We start from the raw sequence: 16,904 nt of genomic DNA on the forward strand, positions 1-16,904 counted from the left end.
ATAGTTGAAGCCTAAATAATTTACGTGACTAAAATAAGAATTAATCTTCGTGTATTTTGTAATTGCAGAATTGGCGTTATCCCAGTGATTATTTGTTGACTTTTTTTTTTTTTTTTTTTCTGATGAACATCTTTTAATTTTTTTTTTTTTTTTTTTTTTTTTTTTTTTTACAAGAAAAAAAAACATTCTTGTCATCAGTAAATGTTAAGTTCTAAATATGTAATTAAAACATAAATATTTTATTAACTAATTAAAATGAAACCACTACAGTAAACTAGATTGAAAATCGAGCATTACAAGAAAAAAAAAGAAGCTTTTGTATTATTTGAACTATTGTTCTCATCTTGGTTGTTTTGTTTTTTTCCACAATGTTTCGGCTGATGTAAACTCTAGTGAAAATGGTTGGAGGTTACATCGGCTAAAACATAGTGAAAAAACAATCAAGATGAGAATAAAAATCCAAATAATAAAAAAAAATTATAAACCCTCATTTCAAAAATATACAAACATCTTATCAAAAAGACTTTTGTTTTTAAGGTTTACGAATTATTTGAAATTTCACAAATTTAATTTAGAATTGAATAAAATGCTTTTAAAAAAATTGTCCCCGACACTATCAACATAAGTAAAAATTAGATTCTACTTTATTTTCTCAGATAAAACCTATGAACACCTTGTAAATATAAAACCAATTAAATTTGAGAAAACTGCTTAATGTTTTGAGACTTTTTAGAGTTGGAATTGCGTTCCTGCATAAATTTAACATAAAATGACCGGTTTCTGAGCACATACTATAGAACAGAAAGAATAACTGTTTTTCTGTATTTTAAAAATTACTGCCATTAAAAAGAAAAAATATTTAGAATTTACTTGTTTTTCTCTTAGTGTAACCCTTCATTTTATTTATTTTTTTGTTACTCTTTGTGTTTGGACAAATGGCGGGCATGTTAATAAACCCTAAGTTTACGGTGACAATATGAAAAAGAAAATGGGGTTGCAGTTCAAGAGAAAAAAAATTATATTTGAAGTTTTGCACAAAAAAAAAAAAAACTTTTTAAAATGGTGTCTGTTTTTGAAATACAAAACATTGTTACTTGTTTTGTCCTATGCTTAGTGGTAATTTTATGTTAAATTTATAAAGTGACTCCTTCCCCCTTTCTAAAATATTCTTTTTTTTTTTTTTTTTTCCCCCTTTATTACATTTTCACCCCAAACAAGGCACATTGCCACTTTGATGTAGGGGGCTACTATTAGGGACACAGACTACAGGGGTACTAGATGGGGAGTTGGGCAGCAAGATGTCGGTTCACGTTACACTTGAACTTCTGCATGTCAGTACAGTCGGGGAAGCAGGAACCTGGCAGGGAGTTCCAAAGTCTAGCGGTTCTGGGGAAGAAACTACTGGAGTAAAAGGCTCTCTTACATCTAAGGATCTCTACTGTGAAGGGGTGGGATTGTACTGCTTGTCGGGTTTGTCAGGGGTATTTATGTAGAGAGGGTACAAGTGCTTGAAGCTCGTCGGAACATACACCATTAAAGTACTTGTAGAACAGGCAGAGGGATGCTACATTGTCGATGGGACAGAGGCTGAAGCTTGGATGATAGTTCAGGACTTATTAGATTGGCGACTCTCTTTTGAACTTTGTCTAGGAGTGAGAGACTAGTAGCAGATGCACCGGCCCAAATATGACAACAATATTCCATACATGGGCGAATGGTGGCCTTAATACTTTCAGGGGTCAGTAGCTTTTGAGCACGATAGAGAGAACCTACCTTTTTTGCAGCGGTCCTGGCAATGCTCTCAATGTAATTGTTCCAACTCATGTTTCCTGTGAACGTTAGGCCGAGGAGTTTAAAAGATGTGTTTTCAGATAAAGAGGCTTTGGCCATTGCTATTAGTGGTAGAGAAGGTTTCTTGTAATTATTGAAGGAAACAAGTTTAGTCTTGGCAGCATTGCATGTGACCATCCATTTTTGTCCCCATTCCACTACAGATTGGAGGTCATCCTCTAGTGTTTCTGCCATTTCTTTAGATATGTGTTCATTTGTTTTCCTGTCGTGTCTGTTATAGAGTGTGGTGTCATCAGCATATATACCCATCTCACAGACAATTTTGTCAGGGAGTTCATTTATGAATATTAAGAATAATAGAGATCTGAGGATAGACCGCTGAGGCACTCCCGCATTTATATCATATTGTTTAGATGTACGACCATCGTGGACAACCTGGATTTTTCTCTTATCTAAGAAGGATTTAATTATGTTAAGTATTCTTCCAGTGATACCATATGATCTGATTTTCCTGAGAAGACCTTTATGCCATACCCTGTGAAAAGCCTTAAATATATCTAGAGCTACCGCTCTATCCTCCCCTGCTTTGTCAAGTGAATGGTATATACGCTCAGAGATTACAGTTAGAATGTCTGCTGTGGAACGGGCTTGCCTAAATCCATATTGTTGGTTGATAAGAAGTTTAGCATCTGTAAGGTGATGGACTAGAGCTTAGTTAATTATGGACTCAAATATTTTGGCAAAAAGTGGGAGGAGGCTAATAGGGCGATAATTTACTGGGTCAGTTCTCTTGCCAGAATTCTTGAAAACTGGTACCACAGAAGCAGTTTTCCAGCAGGCAGGAAAGCAAGCTTCATTTAAGGCATTTGTTGTAAAGTTTGGAGAGTATTGGAGCTACTTCGGCAGGATGAGATCAGGTCCACATGCTTTTGCGGTGTCAAGATTTTTTTATAATGGCATGCACCTGAGAAGGGTTGATTTTCAGATCGTCAAGTGTGTTGCCTGTCCACAAAGGAAAGTCTGGGAGAGGGTGGTTAGCAGGGTCTAGTGTGGAGTTGGAGGAAAACCGACTGGCAAGCATGTTAGCCTTCTCGGTTGCTGAGCAAACAACTTCATGATTGTTGGATAGTGGGAGAATTGTTGATTGCCCATTATTTACTACACTGTTGTAGATTTTCCAGAAATCCCGGGTTCCTAATTTCTGAGCTTTGATGCGTTTTTGGGTGGTTTCAGTAAATTCTTTCTTAGCTGTCGCTATTTCTTTCTACCAGTTACTTCTGGCTTCTATATACTTCTGTCTGTTTGAACTGGACTTATGTCAGTTAAATCTGTGGTACGCGTGCTGCCTTTGCGCGATGGTAGCTGCACATGTGGAAGTAAACCATTGGGGAGAGTGGGGCTTGCTATAAAATTTCCGCGTAGGGACATGTGCTTCAATTGCTAATTGAACCATTCAGTGGTCTCATTTGCGCACTGTTCAGCAGGAAGTGAAAAGATATTTCACCATGGGGCGTCTCTAATGAGATCCCTGATGGCTTCCCAGTCAGCCTTTTTATAATATCTCGTTGTTGTGAGCAATGGCTCTTCCATTTTGGCTCTAGAGTTTAGGGCGATTTCAACTATTATCACTACATGATCAGCATTCCCAAGTGGGCTGTGGGCATTTGTAACGCAATCATCGGGGACTGTGGTCAGAAACAGATCTAAAAGTGATGCGTGTGGTTCTTGCTGGTCAGGGAAACGGGTTGGAAACATAACCATCTGTGATAGGAAATGGGATATAGAGAAGCTATCAGCTGCATCTGTGTAAGTAGAAAATCCAAGCCAGTTGTTGTGGTGGACATTGAAGTCACCAAATACATGCACTTGTGCGCTAGTGTCGAGGGAAAGTGCTGTATCTATGCTGTCAGAGACTTTGTTTATTAGGGTACAGTCCTGGATCGAGGGAAAGCTGTAGAGAAAATAAAAGTAACTAATATGTTGCATGTTAAGTCTAAAGCACATAAAGGCTTGATCGTCCGATTCTAGTTTTCTTTTCTAGTCAGGGGGAGGGTGTTTCGAATATAGACTCCAAGCCCATGCATATCTTGTCAGAGTCCTTACAACAGAGTGGGAGATATCTGGGCATGTTAAAGTAGTTAGAGGGGATGGAGGCGTGTAGGTTAGTCTCACTTAGTGCTAGGATGTCCAGGGTGTTTGTTAGGAGAAATACTTCAACATCATTTAAATTAGTTCTAAGCCCATGGATGTTAGTAAATGCAAGCCTCAAGGGAGGGGGCAATTTGATTTTGTTTGAGTTTTGTCCTGGTTTAAGCGTAATTTTAGATTGTACTGTCATTTTTTTTTTTTTTTCTAAGTTTCAGTTAGGTAAGGGGTGCTGAACAAGTGGTTATGCAGAACACCAGGCATGCAATTCAAGTAGACCCTCAGCTGACCTTTTATCTACTAGGACTTTGGCCTCAGGAAAGCCCACCGGGGATGAGTGCAGGGTCCCTTTCCATGCTCGACATGGCACTACAAACATCTCAATATTATTCAACTGTTGATGGAGCAGCCACTCTAAGCGCTACCAAAGAGTTAGGACACCTGTACTACCAATCAGGAACAGCAGCCAGGACCTGTCAATCCAGTACCCTCAACCCATCAGACGATGTTCAACCCAATCTACTTGTACTGGTATTATGATGTTCAAGCACTCCCAACTGCTCAGTTTAGAGGGGGATGGGGTGTGTCGGGAGAGGGGGAAGTCGGCGTTCATTGACCTAGTCAGGAAATAAGATCGACCACTGAGTGTTTCTGTCGAATCCCTGTGCTTCAACCTCTATGCCTGGTTAATAGGCAAAGAAGGAGTATGGTCAGCGTCTATCTACTCCTTAAGCAGTTTAGGTTTGCAGACTGGTAATTTGTTCGAGTCACCAGCTCTAGGAAGGATGTCATCCAAGAATGGAGGGGCCTCCCTCTCCTTAGGTTTAGCTTCAGAGTTTTCCTTCTCCTAGACGGATGACCTGGGAAGATCTACGAGTCCATCAGCACCAAGAGGGTTTACCCCGCGTCTGAGTCCTAATCCAGGTATTTCTGCGACCCCGCGTGGGTAGTTAATGTTACTGGGTTAGTATGTAAATGTTATGTCTACTGAGAAATTACACTCCTCAAAATGATTAAGGGACATTGCTATTACATTTTTACTGGAGGAGGGGGTGAGTAAAAGTTCATGCAGTGGAAGCAACTATATTTTCAACAGGTTAGTTAGAAAGAGTTTAGATATGGTTTAATATTTAGAAATTTTATTTTTAATTGTTTTATTTATTTATATGTTGCCTTAGGAATAGGATAACATGTTACAGAATGACTTTATATTAAGCGTGTGTAATTTATGAGTGTTAGTAGCAGCTTAGGAGTAGGGTAGACTTAGTGTTTAGGAGAGGATTAACTTACAAAATACAGTAGAATTAATTTTTAGAATTTATAATCAAGTAAAATTTAGTGATAGAAAAAAAAAAAATTCATTTTTTTTTCTTTTTTTATTTATGTAACATGAAAATCAGACAATGGCAGTCGTCTTGGAGGAAATGAATATATTGGATATACGTAGCACGCAAGAGAGGGATGTTTCTACCGTAATAAGAATACGTGGCACGTCGAAATTCGTAGTTAACAACAGTCAATTAGGTTAGGCACAAAGCATTGTGTATCTATTCAGAAATGGTCATAGTAACGTATCTAAGATCACTGTATATTTCAGGTACATATATAATTGAAAGTAAGGCAAACTATATTCCGAGGTTTGTTATAGATAGCAAGGAAGCCACATATTCAATACAAGCGAGTTTATAGTAATTGTGGATATTAAGTATGTTAAATAAAGTCATATCTTCTAGTGTGGAAAAAAAATAAGTCCAGGTTTCTAATTCTTATTTGCTTAAAAAAAAAATTGGGTGGCGTGAGGGCTTGTGGTTGCAGGAAAACAGACAAAATCTTATTTTTATTGTTTTCATTGCATGGAAAAAAAGTTAAAAATTCCTGAAAAAATTTAGGTGTGAACTTCCACATTTAAAAAGGAAACAAATGAGTCTGACACGTACACACATATATGTGTGTGTGTATATATATATATATATATATATATATATATATATATATATATATATATATATACGAGCATGCCGCCTGACATTGCGCTTAAATATATTTTAATTTATGCAGATTTTGTGTTTATTATTAAAGAGCCAATTCTCTATTGATTATTATATTGTACCCAATATATAGGAGTGTTTTAAAAAAATATATAACTTGGGTGCGATCAGCTAGAATCAAGACCAAATCATTTAGCTATCAGATAACTACTGTATTTAAACATTTATTAGTTACGACATTGAATCTAACCATTCTTTACGGTAAAACTGTGCAGGCATCTTATCTAGATTTAAATGTGATTGTTATATAGATTTATTCATTTATTCAATAAAGGGTGATACATCAATTAGGGATGTAGGGTAAGTGAAAACTCTTTATATGATGGTATTTCGAAGCCTAGCTAATATAATAGGGATGCCACATCTAGCAATAGTTACATTATAAGCAAAATAAAATATTAAAGCTGTTTAAGGAAACTCCTATATCATAGAGATCAATTTAGTTCCCCCAAACAGTTTCAATATTTTATTTTGCTCCTAATGTAATTATTGCTAGATGTCGCATCCCTATTATGTTACCTAGCATCTTCTCTCCTTTTCTGATGAGAAGCATCAGGCTTCAAAATACCATGGTATAAAGAGTTTTCACTTGACCTTCACCTCTAATTGATGTATCACCTTGTATATATATATATATATATATATATATATATAGTTTTGAAAATAATAAGCGGAAATTTCTCAAGAGCTCTTTCGGCTATTATCTCATCAGGAGAAAATCGATAGCGTACAAAATAATATTATGTCGAAAATAAAGAGTTCTAATGGGGAACTTATTGAATGTGCCAAAAGTATGGGGGCATTAAAATAAATTTATTAACGTTTAAAAAACGATTAAAATATTGGCACAACGAGGGTAAAAAAAAAAAAAAAAAAAAAACGGGAAAAAGATTCAAAGTTCCCCAAAGAGAAACAATGCGTTGGATGTTTCCTTTTGCCGGCACATATATATATATAAGCCTGAAGAATCCTAGAGTGGATGAAATGCGGAATATTCAGTGTAGCTTAATCACGATATATATTTTAAAACTTACTAACTAGCTCTACCTACATATTGAGCACTGTTGAAGTAAATGCTTAAAGATTATGCATAAATTTATACTTTCGTATATTAATTTTATGTGAATAAATGAAGTATATATATATATATATTAGTATATATGTTTATATCATTATTTTCTTTATTAATTTCTATATAAGCTTCAAAACAATTTGTTTAGATTGCATTCTCCAGATAAATCTTCTCTTAAAGAATTGATCTTATCTCTTCCTTTAACTCCCCCATATATATATATATATATATATATATATATATATATATATATATATATATATATATATACACACACACACACTCACTCTCAAGATTCAAGGAAACCCGGACGGGCCACAGAGTTTTATAATTATTAAGATATATACATACTACATATTATCAAGATGAATAATACAATTTGCTTTTTGTTTTGTTTTTTCCAGACGATTCTTTGTGGTTGTTTCTTTAAAATTAGCAGGAATCTTGCTTCCTACCCCCCCCCTTTGTAGTTGTTTGTTAGTTTTTACGTAAAACTTGAAAATGTAAAATGAAAGAACAGTTATGTCTTCCTCACGCAATAAAATCTAGATTTCTGAGAATTAAAAAAAAAAAAATTGTGATTTTTCCAAACAAAAAAAATAGGACTTTAAAAAAAATGCTCTTCATTAACTCCAACACTAACCCTAAGTTCAAGTTGGCAATAATAATATAAAAAAAATGGATAGGAATAAACAAAGGTAAGATTTAGACTATTAAAAGTTAAAATTTAAAATAAAAAAAATTTAAATGCTGGCTATTTTGAAAATACAAAAATTTTTACTCGTTCTGTCCTAAGCAATGTGGTCAAGAACTGGGTGATTATTTTACATTAAATTTAAATAGTAAAGTGAACACCCATTCTGAACTCTAAAATATTTATCTACTGTTCAAAATTATTTTAGAGTTGTTGACATGTAAACATGAAAAAAAAAATAGAATCTTATTTTTATTTTTCCATGGACAATGTAAGTGGAAAGGTAAAAACAATTTATAACAAAAACTGAAAATGACAGCATAATAAACAAAATATTTTTGTATACTAAAGTGTGCTGGTATCACTTTGCTTAACTTTGTTAAAGGGAGACTTGCTATATAATGGATTTAACTGAAACCTAGAATTTCTACTTGACAGTGGAAAAAACTTTCTACATTCTGAAGGGGAATTTTAGTGGTTCTTATTTAAAATTCAACATAATTACAAAAACAACAAACATGCAAAAAATAAAATACAGAAAAACCTTAATGGTGTACATACTGTCACAGAATGAAAAATTCATATTCCTAAAATTATGTAAATTGATCAAGTCATTTTATTTTTGACCAAGAAAATCAAATATTCTGATTAATCAAAATGGGACTAATCTTGTGTCGCCATCTTGAAACTAAAAAAATTAAATAAAAGCAGGTAAGTCCACAATAATTAAAAATTGCAAGATCAGCTCTGTAGTGCTATCGATTTCACATTAATTGCTTTAAATAACTTAAGAATGATTTTATTTATAAAAATAATACTTGATCAATTTATGTGATTTTTGGAATATAACATCCATTTCTTGATGGATATGTACAGCATAAATATTTTTTCTATATTTTGTCTTTTTAATTAAGTTGAATTCTTTTAGTTACAACAGCTATAAAGTAAGAGCACTGGAGATAAATTGCAAAATGAAACTCCATCGCTTCACGAAAGTGAATAATTGAAAACGTTTCCTTTATTTTTCCTCAGTAATCGTCATTAAAACATAATCAACAATAAACTGCAAATATATTAAAAAAAAATGTGTTTTTGTCTAGAAACAAAAAATTTTTTTTAAAAAACCTGTATAATGTACATACCCGTGATGAAACAAAAATATCATATTCCAAAAAATATGTAAATTGATCAAGTAGTTTTAAATCAAATTTTATGAGTAACCGAGGAGTGACTGTCTCGCTTGCTATTTTGAAAATCTCAAGAAACAAGAGCTAACTCAATAATTCATACTAAATTTGTTTATCGATTAAAAATGATGTTCTTTATAAAAATAAAACTACTTGATCAAATTACATGATTTTCGGAACATGGTATTTTTGTTTTGTCACGCGTATGTATATCATCCAGATTTTTGTTTATTTTTGTTTCTTTTTTTTCATATTAAGGGAAATTCTGAACAAGCACCATTTTTGTTTCTTCTATAACTCTACTGCTTTATCGATAGTAAACGGAAGAAATGACAGAATTGTGATTGTTGTTGAATGAAAAAAGAAAAAAGACCAGATTTCCTAGATAGTGATCAATCTGATTCAGAAGAGTATTTTGTTGACACAAGTTTTGAGTTGTACAATTTATAAAAATGATCACCTAAGAAGTTAAATTTATGGCTTAAAGAAGTAAAAGTTATCTCCTTTCTGGATCAGAATTTTGGTGGATCAACAGGATTCATTTATATTATTCAAACATGTGCCACCAAGCACAACACATTTCCCATACTTGGCTTATCTCTTGCTGAACATTTTCTATCTCCATGAGGTTACCCCTCATCTCCGATTAATACCAACAAAATGAATAAAATAAATAAAAAAGATAAAACACGTCTTGTTCCAGAGAAGATATTTTTAAATATAAAAGAATCTTAGCTTAACCTTTTCTTTTTATTTTTTCAACTTAACATCATGGCGAGGAAATAAAAATAAAATTCTGACGTAGAAGAGTAACTCCAAAATATATTAATTTTAAACAAATAAACACTTGTTTTTTTTTATAATATTGTGTTGTAATTCGGCTTTCAAAGTATTTCATACATATTTCAATTGAAATTTAAATTCAATCAATGCTTCTAACATGGAAAACGCTACCCTGAATAATAATAAATGATTCTATTTATTTTAAAGTTGCATAATTTTGGGTTTCAATTTCTATTTGAAATATTCATACATGATGCTTCATAAGATGTGAATATTTCTTCATTCAAAAATAAGTTCAGAGTGTTAGTGTCAGGATATCAATTTTTCGGATCAAAATGATTGTGGATCAACACGATTCATTTGCTTATAAGGTTAAATATGTTTTTCTTTCTATCCCCTTCCAGTCTTTGGCATGATGAATAAAATTCCTTGACGTCTTATTTTCTTGACTTATTCAAAATGTAGATAATTTTTTTTTATTTTAATGCCTCCCCTTAAGATTTGCATTGTTCAAAATGTTCAAATATATTTGTATTATAATGCCAACTCGTTACTGCTTTTTTACCATAATGATATTATATTTAAGAGAGTTTGAATGTTTAATGATTGCATGCATGTTTACAAATCAAGGATAATTATGTAAGCAAATGTAAAATAAAACTATTGATGATTTATTAATTCTTTCTCCAATTCATTGAAACTTTCATTTAAAAAGTTAAATATCCAAATTAATTTGTATTATGCCAGCAGATCTCTCTTCTTGATACATATTGGTTGGTTTTGTCACACTCTTCATCGTCACCTACATGATTTCATCCATAAAGCCATTAAACTAGCCCTTCCTCATGGTTGGAAATGAACAATGTGCAGACGATCTGAAAAACAGGCTCAGAGCGATGAACTAGGATACCAAGCTACTCCTGGATCCTCGTCTATGGGGTTTGCCGTTGGAACCATTATTGGCTAACACTCATATCTGCTACTGTGGTGGACCGTTGTGCCTGGTCAACATTCATTCATAATGTCATAAACCGCTCAAAAGTGAATGCAAAAACAGGTGCACATATTACCTTCCTGATTTTTTTTTTAGATGAGGATCAGTTATTCATATTATTTAAATTCTTCAGACTACTGTTCTCATCTTAACCTCATCTAAATACACCTAGTATAGAATTTAACACGATATGGGAACCGTTACACAAATAATTTAATTATACCAAATTTCCACCACAAACGATTACCACACTATTGTCCCAATGACTACTGTGCATGTTAACCCTTATCCTGAAATGACCTCTGACCTTTGATATTTTATAACCCCTTTCTAAAATATATAAGCAGAGGTGGGCAGCTTTGCCCAGGCATAAAATATGCTTAGATATGATATTTTAATTTGTCCAGATTATTATATATTATAATTGTGGTTTCAAAAGTAAAAAAAAAAAAACAAGTATTTGGGGGCCATCAGTTAGAACCGAAACCGCAACATTCAAAAGCTGGTGACGTGACCACTGTACAACGAAAACATTCAAAGCTGGTGACGTCACCACTGTACAACGTGACAAGCATATCAACTGCTTAAAAATTAAGAATTAAAAATAAACCAAGATGAATTTACAAAATGTATAACGATCCTTAAAAACTATTTTAACTGGTTAAAAATCCATAAAAGACGGTCCATAAAAAATTCAATCATTTCTAGCGCCCCTCTGCAGCTTTTAGTTTCGGAGGAGATAGAGTTTGAAAATATGGAGACAGACAGAGACAGATAGACAGGCATATAGCCGTTTATATATATATTAGCTATATACACAGTAATAAGTAAAAAATAATTATATATATATACAGTAATAATAATTAGTAATAAATAGTGATATCTGCAACCAGAAATTAAATAGGTTTAATTCTCCTAAAATTCGTACTAAAACTGTTTGCAAGTGACGTGTAGCACAGTGGTTTGCGTACATGGAAGAAATTAATTGTAAAAGTGATATTCTCCTGAATGTTGAATTTTCAATTCTGTGTAGGTGACCGAAAAATATAATTGCAAATTACTTAGGATCACTGCCATGGCTGATGGAACGAGAACATGCTATCTCTGTGAAATAAATAAAGGGTTCTGTTCAAAATTTTGTCCAGATTCCCGAGTTCAACAGAAACGTTTCCAAGTTCAACAAGTTACACTTTAAGAAGGTCAGAGATTACACCGACTGAGACATTGTGAAAATGACATTCAAGTTAAAAAGAGCAATTCGAAGAAACCAAATAATACGAGCTACAAAAGTATATATGCCACCAATGGTTAAAGTCTTTGTTTTAAACAGAAATCTGAGAAAATTACTTCCAGACAATCCTATATCTCCATGTTAGAGATGGAAATTATTGTTGTATACTGTTGAGGTCCTTGGCCCTTTTGCATAGGAACAAAGTGTAGTATCTGTTCTAATCCAGGATTTCCCTACCTGGGGAGCTAGAGTTTTCCCACATTAAGAACAGACCTGGTATCAAGCTTATACAAAATCTGGACAAATTAAAATATCATATTTAAGCGTATTTTATGCCTGAACCCCCCCCCCCTGCTAGTTTAATATAATTTAAGAATAATAATAAGAGTAATAACAATTGCACATATTGTAGTAGTTTACACACTATGAGATCCTTTAATTATAAATTACTGTTAATATACATACAATCGCAATTTAGTAAAATTTAAGGACAGTAATAATGGTGATACTTTCAGATATAAGAATTTTTTTTTTTTCTGCATCTTGTAGAAAACTGTCCATTAATTTAAACATTCAGGGGCAATAATCATAGATATTTCTGAGTTATCTCCCGTTATTAATGTTTTAATTTAGCGTGGGTTAACTTACAAAAATTTAGATTTTAATCAATAGAGTCCCCCCTATTTTTTCTTTTTTTCTTATACCAGTTAGTAGATAATAAATATATTAAAAACTTCTTATATGAAACTTAAAAAAAAAAAAAGGGAGTTAGGAATAACTGTTGACAACAAAAACACATGGTTTTTAGCATTTATGGTTTGCTAGTAATGTAGTCTAATTTTTGTAAATTAAGTTTTTTAAGAACTTATGATTGGATTGGTTAATGGTTAATAATTAAACTTTAGCCCCCCTCCCCACACTTTTGTTATAAATAATTTAGAACTAATATCTCCTAGTGTTTTATTTGATAATTTTTATTAATTTTATTTTTAGTTTTACTTTCAATGAGAACCTAAAATACGAAATCTCAGAAGTATAGTTACCCATTTCCCAATATAAAATATGGCGACTCATACACCTGGAGAAAGTCAGAGGTGACATCAACTGAAATATATACTCAAATAATACTCGAGATGATAACGTTAATCTAATTAATCCAAATATTACAAATAAGCCATTTTGTACCAAAATCCACAACTGGACCCAAGTCAGCTTTTAGATTAATTGCATATTGGTCCTTCGATTTATCAAAGAGAGACCTACGTTTTCAGTGGCATCTGTGCATCCGTTAGTCTGGATGATTGCCAGATAACCGTCCATTAGTTTTTCCTGAAATTTTACCACAAATTGTATTTCATTAAATAGATATGCACAGTAAAAAAAAAATTTCTGTAAAAATTCCCATTGCATCCCCAGGGGTTTCAAAGAGGTAAAAAATGGCCCCAAATGGCCAAAAATGACACGTTTTGCCCCATAACTTTTGATCCATCCATTAGATTTTTTTGAAACTTGGCCAAAATGTGGAGGCCATTGTTCTTAATATAAATTCAGTATGGGTGACCCTGGCAAAATTCTGGTTAACATCCCTCTGGGACTTTTAGAGCTAAAAAAACCTGCGTTTTTGGAGCTCTTTTTCATATTACTCAAAAACTTGATATGTATGTCTATAGAGTGGTTTTCCACGGTACTGAATTTAAATATACATGTCCTAAGGCGTGAAGCTGCACCGTCCATTTTCACTAGAATTTGGCGTTCCTAGGAGCTCAAAAGGGGCCACAAATGCCCCCAAATTGCAAAAAATGACACTTCTTACCCCATAAATTTGCCCCATTCATTAAATTTTTCTGAAACTTGGTGAAAATGTGAAAGCAACATTGGCCCTTTACACTTCTCACATTCATCATTTCTTCACTATTTTTTGTGGTGTCATCTCACATGCAGCACCAGAGGGAGACCACGCATGCGTGGCTTGTTTTAACTGATCTGAGGAAAATGGGCAAAAAATAGTTAAAGAATGGAGTATTAGTTTTATAGTTATTAGGAATATCTTAGTTTTTTTATTTATTCTTTTAATTCCATTTTAACCCCAAATAAGGTACAGTGCAACTTTGATGTAGGAGGCTACTATCGAGGACATAAGTTGCAGGGATACTATGTAGGAAGTCGAGCAGCAAGATGTCTGTTCACATAACACTTGAACTTCTGCATGTCAGTATAATTGGGAAAATAGGAACCCAGAAGGAAGTTCCAGAGTTTAGCAGTTTGTAGTCCATCAGAGCATCCACCATTAAAATACTTGAACAACAGGCAGAGGGATTCAACATTTCATCGATGGGACAGAGGTTGAAACTTGGATGACGGCTCAGAACCTATCAGATTGGTGACTCTCTTTTGAACTCTGTCCAGGAGTTAGAGACTAGTAGCGGATGCACCAGCCCAAATGTGACAACAATACTCCATACACGGTGGCCTTGTAGAGGTATAGGATACTTTCAGACAAAAGTAACTTTCTAGCACGGAAGAAAGAGCCCACTTTCCTCGCAGCGGCCTTGGCAATGCTCTAAATGTATTTGTTCCAACACATGTTCCCTGTGAACATCAAGCCGAGGAGTTTGAAAGAAGTACTCGCAGGTAATATATCTTTAGCCATAGCTATTAGTGGTTGAGAAGGTTTCTTGTAATTATTGAAGGAAACAAGCTTAATTTTGGCAACATTGAATGTGATCATCCATTTTTGTCCCCATTCCACTACAAATTGGAGGCCTTCCTCTAGTATTTCTGCTATTTCCTTAGATACATGCCTGCTATAAAGTGTGGTGCCCTCAGCAAATATATCCACTTCAGAGACAATTTTATCAGGAAGGTCATTTATGAGTATTAGGAATAATAAAGAGGTACATTTAAAAATTTTTTTATTTTTTATTACATTTTCACCCCAAACAAGGCATATTGCCACTTTGATGTAGGGGGCTACTATCAGGGACATGGGCATCAGGGTTACTGTGAAGGGAGTTGGGCAGCAAGATGTTGGTTCACGTTACACTTGAACTTCTGCATGTCAGTACAGTTGGGGAAGCAGGGACCCGGCAGGGAATTCCAAAGTCTAGCAGTCCTGGGGAAGAAACTACTGGAGTAGAAGGCTCTCTTACATCTAGATATCTCTACTGTGAAGGGGTGGGATTTAGCTGGTTGTCGGGTTTGTCGGGGGTATTTACGTCAAGGGGGCACAAGTGCTTGCAGTTCGTCAGAACATTCACCGTTAAAGTACTTGTAGAAAAGGTAGAGGGATGCAACATTTCGTCGAAGGGATAGGGGCTGAAGTTTAGATGCCAGTTCAGGGCCTATCAGATTGGCGACTCTCTTTTGAACCTTGTCTAGGAGCGAGAGACTAGTAGCAGATGAACCAGCCCAAATATGATAACAATACTCCATACATGGGTGAATGGTAGCCTTATAGATGTATAAGATACATTTGGGCGTCTTTCTAGCATGGTAGAGAGAGCCATCTTCTTCACAGCAGCCTTGGCAATACTCTCGATGTATCTGTTCCAATTCATGTTCCCTGTGAACTTTTTAGCTGAGGAGTTTGAAGGAAGTACTTTCAGGTAATGTATCTTTAGTCATAGCTATTCTTGGTTGAGAAGGTTTCTTGTAATTATGGAAGGAAACGAGTTTTGTCTTGGCAGCATTGAATGTGACCATCGATTTATGTCCCCATTCCACTACAGATCGGAGGTCATCCTCTAGTGCTTCTGCCATTTCTTTAGATATGTGTTCATTTGCTTTCCTGTCATGTCTGTTATAGAGTGTGGTGTCGGCAGCATATATACCCATCTCACAGACAATTTTGTCAGGGAGGTCATTTATGAATATTAGGAATAACAGAGGTCCCAAGATAGACCCTTGAGGCATTCCTGCATTTATATCGTATTGTTTAGATCTATGACCATTGAGGACAACCTGGATTTTTCTCTTATCTAAGAAGGATTTAATTATGTCATGTATTCTTCCAGTGATACCGTATGATTTGATTTTCCTGAGAAGACCTTCATGCCATACTCTGTCAAAAGTCTTAGATATATCTAGAGCTACCGCTCTACCCTCCCCCACTTTATCCAGTGACTGGTATATACGTTCTGAGATTACAGTTAGGATGTCTGCTGTTGAACGGGCTTGTCTAAATCCATATTGTTGGTCAGTCAGAAGTTTAGCATCTGTAAGGTGATGGACTAGAGCTTGGTTAATTATTGTCTCAAATATTTTGACGAAAAGTGGGAAGAGGCTAATGGGGCGATAATTTACTGGGTCAGTTCTTTCGCCAGAATTCTTGAAAACTGGTACTACAGAAGCATATTTAAATCATATTATTTAGATGTACAACTGTTGAGGACAACCTGAATTCTTCCGCTCTACCCTCCCCTGCTTTGTCAAGTGTATGGTATACACGTTCAGAGATTATGGTTAGGATATCTGCTGTAGAACGGACTTGCTTAAATCCATATTATTAGTCGGTCAGAAGTTTAGCAGCTGTAAGGTGATGGATGAGAGCTTGGTTTCAAATACTTTGGTAAAAAGCTGAACGAGGCTAATGAGGCGATAATTTAATTGGTCAGTTTCGCCAGAATCATTGTGAACTGGTACCATAGATGCAATTTTCCAGTAATCAGGCAAGCAAGATTTGTGAAGGCATTTGTTGTCAAGTTTGGAGAGGACTCGAGCAACCTCAGAGGAGCATTTTTCTAATAGCATAGCTGGCATGAGATTCACATGGTTTTGAGGTGCCTAGGTTTTTTATGATATCATGCACCTGAGAAGGGGTGACTTTCAGATCATCCAGCGTGGTGTCAGTCTGCAATAGATGGTCAGGGAGGGAATGGTTTGCTGGGTCCAATGTGGAGTTTGAGGAATGTTAGCCTTCTCGGTTGCTGTGCAAGCAACCTCATGATTGTTGGATAGGGG

This window comes from Euprymna scolopes, chromosome 13 (genome assembly GCF_053919585.1).
Source record: "Euprymna scolopes isolate OS-2025 chromosome 13, ASM5391958v1, whole genome shotgun sequence".
NCBI classification, from domain to species: Eukaryota; Metazoa; Mollusca; class Cephalopoda; order Sepiida; family Sepiolidae; genus Euprymna; species Euprymna scolopes.